Below are 9,084 nucleotides of genomic sequence, written 5' to 3'. Positions count from 1 at the left end.
ACAGTTTGTGATCGTTGACTGAGCCGATTCTTAAATATCGTATTTAAAACAAAATGGCGGACTGTCAAACCTACAGTTTCAGTGTCGAAAATCGATACCAACAGTTTGCTTTTTTTAAAATAAAAATTCTTTTTAACCGACTTCAAAAAGGAGGAGGTTATAGATTCGACCCGTATGCATTTTTTTTTATGTTTGTTCCCGGATAACTCCTCAGCATATGGACCGATTTTGATGATGTTTTTTGCCAGTTCTGGTTAATAAAGACTATTGTTACCTAATTATTATTATTTTATGTACTTACGCGCATATCTCCTCAGCATGTTGTCCCAATATGTGTTTATATTTTATTTATTTTATACATATATATATATATACATATGTATAAAATAAATAAAAAATTTTAAAAATATTAAATTACACATCATTAGAAAGGAATATTTTTTCCCTATTTTTTGGCGTAAATTTCATTCCGATATCTTAAGAAAAAGACCCAAAAGGCAGCAAATTTTAAATCCGGTCCACTGTGGGACGCGACGCTGATGAGTTCAAACCGAAATATTTCTCGAAACCGGACGAAGGTGGAAGTGATTCTTGCGCGATTGTATAGAGGAAGGTGCACTGAAAAGATTCCCCCTTGTAAAAATACGGGACTCGTTGGGACTTGAAAGATATTCCTTGTCAATTTTAAGAAATGCCGCAATTTTACTGACTATTTTCACAATTATTTTTTAATAAATTCTTTACATTAATTACTAATAGAAGATGTTTAGCGCAAAGGATTCGCCTTCAATTTAAACAAAACGATATTTCACCGCATCCCTTTATTTTTCGACTTTTCCTTATAACTTGAAAACGAAAAGTTTCCCCAACATTCCCTACAATCACTGAAAAGGGCATTAAATAAAGTACCAAATGAATAATTTTCAAATTTTTTTCTTCAAAATTTTCTTTAAAAAATTGAAAAATAAATAAATAAATAAATGTCAAAAATATTATATTATACATCATTAGAAAGGAATAATTTTTTCCTATTTTTGGTATCAATGTCATTCCGATGTGTTAAAAAAGGACCCAAATGGCGCAACATAAGCGAATCCGGCCCACTGTGCGCCGTTACGTTTGTCCCCGCTCACCCCTACCTGTTCTAAATATCTACTGTAATTACAGGCTACTGTACCTACTCGAGAATAGCAATTACGAGACATCGATCCTGTAGATTTATCGATTAATAGACTGTTAACAGCACACATGAGCACGTAATATGCATCAGAGTTGGAGGTATTAAAATGAGAAGAAGCATAAACCAAAAGTAGGCTGATTGCATCGCAGACACGTCGGACGATCGTTGCGGTCGATATCTGAGCGATCACCGCACAATAGAACTCATCCTTGATTTAAACTCGGATAGCCCTTGCATTCCGGGGGCCGAAATCTTCGACTTCGACAACAATATCGGCGATCTTATTAAACAAACGCGCCTCCTCCGGTAAAGTTGTTTCCGCCAGGAGCATCGTTGATACGTCTCGCGAACGATCGTATCGGAGGACAGGTGCGGCCAGGTGCAAGGCTTTACAGAAGCGTGCCGACGACGCATTCAGTTCTAAACTTCTACCGGGTCGCCTCAGCCCACTGAAACGGGAACACTCGATCGGACAGATCGCTATCCGAATTTATTGTAACAGCTCAACCCCTATCTCAAATCCTGATCCCCCAATGTATTTCGCTGCTACATCTGAACGAAGTTGCTTCCAGGGTAATAATAAAACGCTAGGTTCGCTCGTGAAAAACCTCACGCGAACGATCTCTCAGTTTTCAAGGGGTGCAAAAAAAAAACTACTCGTATTCCTTTGAAAAAGTGAAACGAGATAAATGACCCCAGTACCTGATATGCAAACATGCGATCGCATAAAAAATGCATACATTTTATTCAACAATATAAATATTCGCATGAGATCGTTAGTCTTTGTAGTTCTTTAATTAAGACAATTCTTCAGCGCAACGTGAATGTTAATCGTGAAATTATACTGAAACGCGCATTTGATCCTTTGCCCCCCATCACTGACCTACTTACTTCTGCCCACTTCCGACCAGTGTGTGTTCCTATTATCTCCTTCACTTTTAAGCTATCGGAGAATAGATAACTATTGTAAAGTAGTTCATACTTATGCCAGAGGAGAAGAAATAAATGGTTTCTATTAACTTTTTGTAAGACTACATTTCGCCATTTTTTTTGAGTCTTGTTTTTTTGTTCTACATCTGCTCGCTTTCTGCGCCTTTTACATAGGAATTTTTACCTTTTTCCTTTCCCTTTTCGTAAGTTCAGATTGAGAAATCAATGTATAATTGCACTGGATTTTATAAAAATGTCGCTTATAAAAATCGCCGCTGATTTCTAAACACGACTAATTAAAAATTCATTAACCAAAACTGCTATTGCCTATTTTGTTTAATTCAATGCAGTCGTAAGTGGTAATTTTTATTTTCAAATTCGACGACGTAAAAATATGCTCCTTTACATATCTCAGCAGGATCTGTTTTGTTTCTATTTTTTTTTGTTACTAATGCTGGCACTGCACTAATCATTGGCACCCCTGATTAAAAAGTAAAATATTAAGAAGTACAAGCTTAGAAAGTACTTTTTTATAATTTCTTATTTTTCTTTCGCTATAACACTGCAAAGTCCAGTAACTGAACTACACATTTTACATCTGGCAACACCACAAAGTGGGACAAGGGCTAAGTTTTAGGCGTTTTTATAAAATTTTGTTAAGGGGTAGGTAAGTATATTTTGTCACTCTATAACTAAGTAATAAATTGAAATACAGATTTACTAAGTGTTGCAGGTATTTAATGGTGAATTAAATAGTCTGTTTAAACACTTTAAATTTCGTTTTTAACTACATATGTTTTTCTATATAACCTCAAATTTTAGGGTGCCAATGTACTTTTATGCCTATTTTCGTTTTTCATTGAATATTTTTAAAATGAAAGACTTAATAGGTACTGAAGATTACATTATTTTAATGAGAAATCCATAATCATTGATAATGACTAAAAATTAAGTCCATATAAAAGCTTCACAAAAAAATATAGACATTCCAATTGGGATTTCCGCTTAGGGTGCCAATCATTGTACAATTTACCCTACCAATTAATAAGATAGCAAAGCAATAGCGAATGAAATAATAAATTCAATACTATTAACTTAAACGATTTAATGTTCTCATTTATTTCATCAATGGATTTATTTATGTGTCACTTTTAATAGAAAAATAACGACAATTGGTAATAGAAGGGCGATAAAATAGGTGATCGTTGCGCTTCAACGTTCATGTATTGAAAAAATATGACATTTTTTAACGCACTAATCGTTACAACTAAATTTTCATTATCGCTAATCCTGTCAGCGCTCTGAACTACCTTCTATTCAGAGATGAGCAAAATTTTTATTTCAGTAAATAAAATTTGGAATAACGAACTAAAATAAAAAAAATGATTCGTAATGTGTTGAATAAAGTTAACTCGGGTTAACGAACGAATGACGAATAATTTTTTTAACTTTCATTCGTAATTTCAAATTTCATTTGAATACAAATTTTGCCCCCCTCTGCTTCTATTTCCGACAGTTCTCCTAAGCCCTTCTTAGCGATATAAATATCAATTATAAATTCATTGTACACAGAAATGTATCGTGGACAAAGGATGTCAACAACTATTGCGTTGGCAAACTTATCCCGCGTTTAAGTAATTTTTTTCCCAAGTGATAATAGTGCCGAGTGTCAGCTTCTCGGTACAGCCGTAATCTGCCGGTTTTGCATCATTGTTTACCGGTTTGTCGCGGTCATCATCCGTTAGAAGAATTACAATTCGCTAAGTTCTCATCGTGGGAGAGTCGTTCGACCTGGATCACCACGAGAGGAATCGCTTCAGGTAAAACGAAATCCGCTCCGGAGCTGCTGGATGAGGAAGGTGTGTCACGGTCGCTTCACCAAGAAAACGTTTAACGCTCGACGAAATCGATGAAAACAGCGTCGATTACCCTGAAGTTGTCCGAACTTCAAATGGAATCTCTTCAACCGTGGCAAAGGCAGCCAAACATTCAATTTCTCCTTATCCCACGAGATTATTCAAACATAACTGAAGAGTCACTGTAGAAAACACTGTAAGTGCCAAAAATTAAATTCTATACTACAGTATGACCAGTAGAAAATTTTCCGCTAAAAATATTGTTCCTCATTTTGGCGCCTGGAGTGTTTTCTACAAGGATTCTCCAATTATTAATCTTATCAAACTATTCCAGCAAGGAATAGCATTTTTGTGAGCTCTGAAATGCAGATTTTATTATTTATATGGTGGGTTGTGAACTATTTTCTAATATGACCTAGGGAAGAATTATTTTAGTGAGAAAGAACTTCAGCTTTTACATTATTCGTGGGGATTTTAGTATTCTTTGAACTCGCAATTCGTGCATCATTCATTCTGATACGAAGAAGAGTGACATCTCATTAATGAGGAAATTAATTAATTTCATTTCTAACACGACACAACTTTGCTACGCTTAAACTTCTAAATCCTACGCTGCAAGAAAAAGGTTCCTAACAGTTTTCAGTACTCTTCAAGCAGCTCTCCTTGGTTATCTACCGCAGTGGTTCGTAGAACGTTCTCTAGTGCGCGCGTAGAAGCAAGTAGATTGTGTAGTTCAATTACGGGAGTGCCTAATTAATTTCACAGCCGACAGTAAATCTGTTAAAGGAGCAATTTGAATAGCGTAAAAACAGGCATCCTCGTTCAGTCTCGTTTTCCTCTTGTTACGAAACGGGAGAAAATTTCGCGCGCTTGGAATATCCTCGAGCGCGCCAGGAAACACAGCAACCGCGGGGAGCAAAAAAATTCGCGCGGCCGGTCTGTTCTCGTTGGTATCGCGAGCGAGTTTATACGCTTCCGCCTGAAACGAAAGTAGGGTGATGCTCTAACGGTGGGCTATCATTTATACAGAAATGGAGGCGTTCGCGGCCGCGCAATTTTCACTTCGTTACGGGAGTGAAATTCTTTTTGCATGCGCCGGCCATTCCGCGGAATCGCGTGCAAAAGAGTCGCGATGCGACCCGATAAATTCGCCGGGATGCCTGCGCGTGCTTCAACAGCACCGCGCGAGTGGGGGGCCGGACGCAATTTCACATGGAACGTCTCGGATCTATTTTTTTCTTCCGTCGTTTCGCTATGGGGTGAACTGAGCCACGAGCAGCTTCAGCCCGAACGAGAAATTTTAAGTATCTTCTTAGGACAAAAATGCAGGAGGCTCGTACGGTTTTGGCTTTAACCGACGCTGGTTTGGTCTGGGTTAGGTTTTTTTTTTTTTTTTGGGAGTTCTTTTGAACTCATGGGGCTTCAGCCCCACCTTGAGGCCCCCGCGTGCCTAGTAACCTGGCCGGTCTGTTAGTGTTAATGCTTTTTGAGCGATTCTGGATCGGTCAAATGCGGGGAGGGGCGGTTGGGTGGTTAAAAAAAAAAAGTCTGGGTTAGTTCTGGGTTAGGTCTGATCCCTAAAGGCGAATTTAGACTTTACACTTTGGATGGTCGTCGCGGATAATTCGCCCACAGTGAGAGGTGGAAAGATTGTCCTCGTCTGCATTTCATCCAAAGTGAACACCTAAAGTGACCAGTGAACAATGTCCACATTCACTGTGTGAATCTTCTGCCATGCACATCCAAAGTGTGAAGTCCAAAATCGCCGGAACTATTCCAGTGAAAACTATCTAGGTACCTAGGTAGCTATGTGTGAATTGAACCGGATTTGTTTTATTCAATTGGATCTAGGTGTAGGTAAATTAAGAGAAACCAAGCTGTAAGCTGGGTTCAGTAGATCTTCGAGTATGGTTGCTAATATTTTTAAATAATTACAAAAGAATGTAATATATCTCCAGATGGGAGAGCAGTGTTACATGTATGTACCAGTTGCTTCTGAAATTCAGTGACAACGATGGAAGTGAAGATCTAATTTATATTGTTACGTTCAAGGACTGCCTGTTATATTTTGACCCTTTTGGGTGTCTGGAATGCACATTACCCAGAGGCGGGGGCAGATCGTTTACTGCAGTGCAGCCGAGGTTTTCCAAGTCTCCACCACTTTCTAAGACCATTTTGATAGTAATTATAGAAAGGGGTATGAATGCATACTTGAGGGCTCACTTCTATTTAGTTTAATACGCTTAGAAGGCAGAGGCTTAGCAAGTTCGGGTTCAATTCGCGTTTGACCAATTACACGAAGTTAAACTTACAGTACATAAAGTTGCTGTTAGGCAGTATACATTTATTATCCTCTTTGAGACCCCCGCATTTCTCAGTGCGTTCAAACCGAGAGGTGGACTTATTTAGGTACTTCATCAATTGTAAAGACCGAACTAATAGAATATGCTTTGTTAGTTCTTACGCAGACTTCTTTATTAGAATCCAATCATTATTTTGTGACGTCCTGGCCCCACCACGGTATCGCGACTTAGTGTCGGCGAGCGCCACCAGAGGTCTAATCTTCTCGCTAGTCCTAATTCCCAATCTCATTTCGTATATATACAAGTTCCAAATTATGTCCTCTTGTGTCCCCGTGTGTGTCTAGAGCAGGGGCCGTCAGTTATATAGCCCTACTGGGATATGTGACTGGGCTGACGGACGGTCCTAAAACGAAACGCCCCCGCACCACCTCTCATCTTTTCCTCCACGATCCAAAAAAGGTAATCCACCCACTCCGCACAGTTTTACTTACACTCCATTGCGGCGTAACTGGCCGGCCTTAGGGTTTAGGGTTACGTTGGAGGCGACGGGGCAAGAAACAACAAAACAACAACCCCCCCCCCCCTCCCGTTCTCGTCCAGAACGTGTTTCGGCAAATTCTGGACGTGACAATTTGAATGTGCAATCCATTATTTCTCAGTGTGAGATATAAACCCAGAGAAATACAGCTCTAGCCAGCCCCTAGCTTTATTGCTCGAGGTGTGTTGTGTATATCACATTATAAAGTTACGAGGCTAAACTAACATTCCTAGTGGGCTCTATCCTCCCGGTGATAACTAGACACCGGTTCGTCCAAGACACCCGGGCTCATCTGCCCCACGAGCAAATTCTAAAACTCGTGGTGTTGTCCTCAGCCTCGGCTCGGTAACAATATTTCGGACACTATTTAATGGCCACAATTATACACCACTATCTGGAATGGAAGAATAAAGATACCTATATACCCAGACAATATTCGAAATATCGATATTATTACTACCTATAGAGTAATTCCGGGGGAGATGGCTATAATTTCGTTGGGAGTTCCCTATAGCCAACCTATTTGAAATTACCTACCGCCAACCTACTGCCTACTGCCACCCTATTAGAACAAAAATTTCATCTTTTGTTTACGTATCCCTTAATAAGAATAAACGAAAAATTATTATTTAATAGACAAATTTCACAAATAAAAAAAAACGTGTCATTGGCCATCTCTCCCGCAGTGCCCGGGAAAGATGGTCTTATGTAGCTATCAGGCTAACCAGTTGAGGGCATGACCTGGTTATCACCGATTTTGATCAGTTTTCGTCCGTTTTCGTGTTCGACCGCTCAAGTCTTCTTTGGGCTCTTGTTGTTAGTCTTTTAATTCACACGTACGACAAACAGCGTGAAACTCCATGCAAATTTTCGTGGATCCAATAAGCAAATGCACTAGCTTAAATTTTTAAATGGATGTACATGTCTTTAACAACGTTCTGTTTCAACGATCTGGGCTGAGAATGCTGTTTTTGAGCGATACTTTGTACCCACGTATAGGCAACGCAATCAGACGTTTCTTTCTAAGAAATACTTTCATTGGCCATCTCTCCTCTATGGCCATCTCCCCCGGAATTACTCTATTAATATGACATAGGTATAGATAATTTTTTAATTTGTGGCTTTAGAATATAAATGTTTTTAAAATATAACGTCAAGTGCATATTTAAGCATCGGAAGACACTGTTGTACTTAATAATCGTTTCGACAGTTTAGAAATTCCACGTTTCCCATTAACTAATAATTTAAATAGGGGCGTACATTAATCACTGACTATTAAGGGCTATAATATATCTGACTACACGCAGAATTTCTCTAAAACGAATCTCTGAAATATCAGGAAATACAGCAATGCATATTTCACAAAGTTACCAACAGCTTATTGAAACAAAATTTCTTAATATTTACTTACATGCTTTGTTTACCACTTAAATATAGTAGGTACAATACTTCGCTAGTGAGAAAATGTGATCAAAAGGAACAGAACACTGATTAAACATATTTTCCAGTTTCTTTCATGGAACACTAACAATCATTTCTATTTCACCCATCTGCACGTGGCTATACAGTAGGTACCATTCGCCGTCGCGATCTGACCTCGTTTTTCAGAATGCAGCTAAAAACGCAGACTCTACCTTCAAAAGTACGTGTGTGGTGAAGCGATCGATCCGACATGAAGCGGAAGCAAAGGCCGGCCATGGCACCGGAGTCCAGCCAAACGGTGGGCACCGTTGACGAAAGGGAGCCAAGGTGAACGAAACGACGCCGGAAAGAAAACAGAAAAACCGCTCGCGCCGAGAGAGAACAGAGGATACCGACAGCCAATTCAAGGGAGCGACAAGCACGTTGCGTTAGGGGAGTATAAAAAAAAATGGGGGGACGCTATTCGAAAAAGAGAGACGAAGAAGGAGGCCCTGAAAAGCGGAAAGGAGCAGAAGAGGAGCAGAGAGGAGCAGAGCGGCGAAGAGAGGAGCGGAGAGGAGAGGAGAGGAGTGATAGAAAAGGAGCGGGGGAGAGAGACGAGGTACGTTTCCTCGCCAGGGAGCTCCAGCCAATCGGGGAACGGTGGGCGCCGCGGGTAGGAGGAGACAGTTCCGCGCCGACAGGCGACGTAATCACCCGCGGCCGTGTCCGTTGTAGCTCTCTGGCCCCTCCGGGCCTTCTTCCCTTTCTCCGCGTCGACGTTCGGGGCCCCTCCAGCTACCTCCGCGGCCGGGACCGTCGAATGACCCCACCACCCGACCCGGAGCGGGCCCACGAAGCCGCGACGGTCACCGG

Source organism: Andrena cerasifolii, chromosome 7 (genome assembly GCF_050908995.1).
Source record: "Andrena cerasifolii isolate SP2316 chromosome 7, iyAndCera1_principal, whole genome shotgun sequence".
Taxonomy (NCBI): Eukaryota; Metazoa; Arthropoda; class Insecta; order Hymenoptera; family Andrenidae; genus Andrena; species Andrena cerasifolii.
This window is presented reverse-complemented; position numbering follows the sequence as displayed.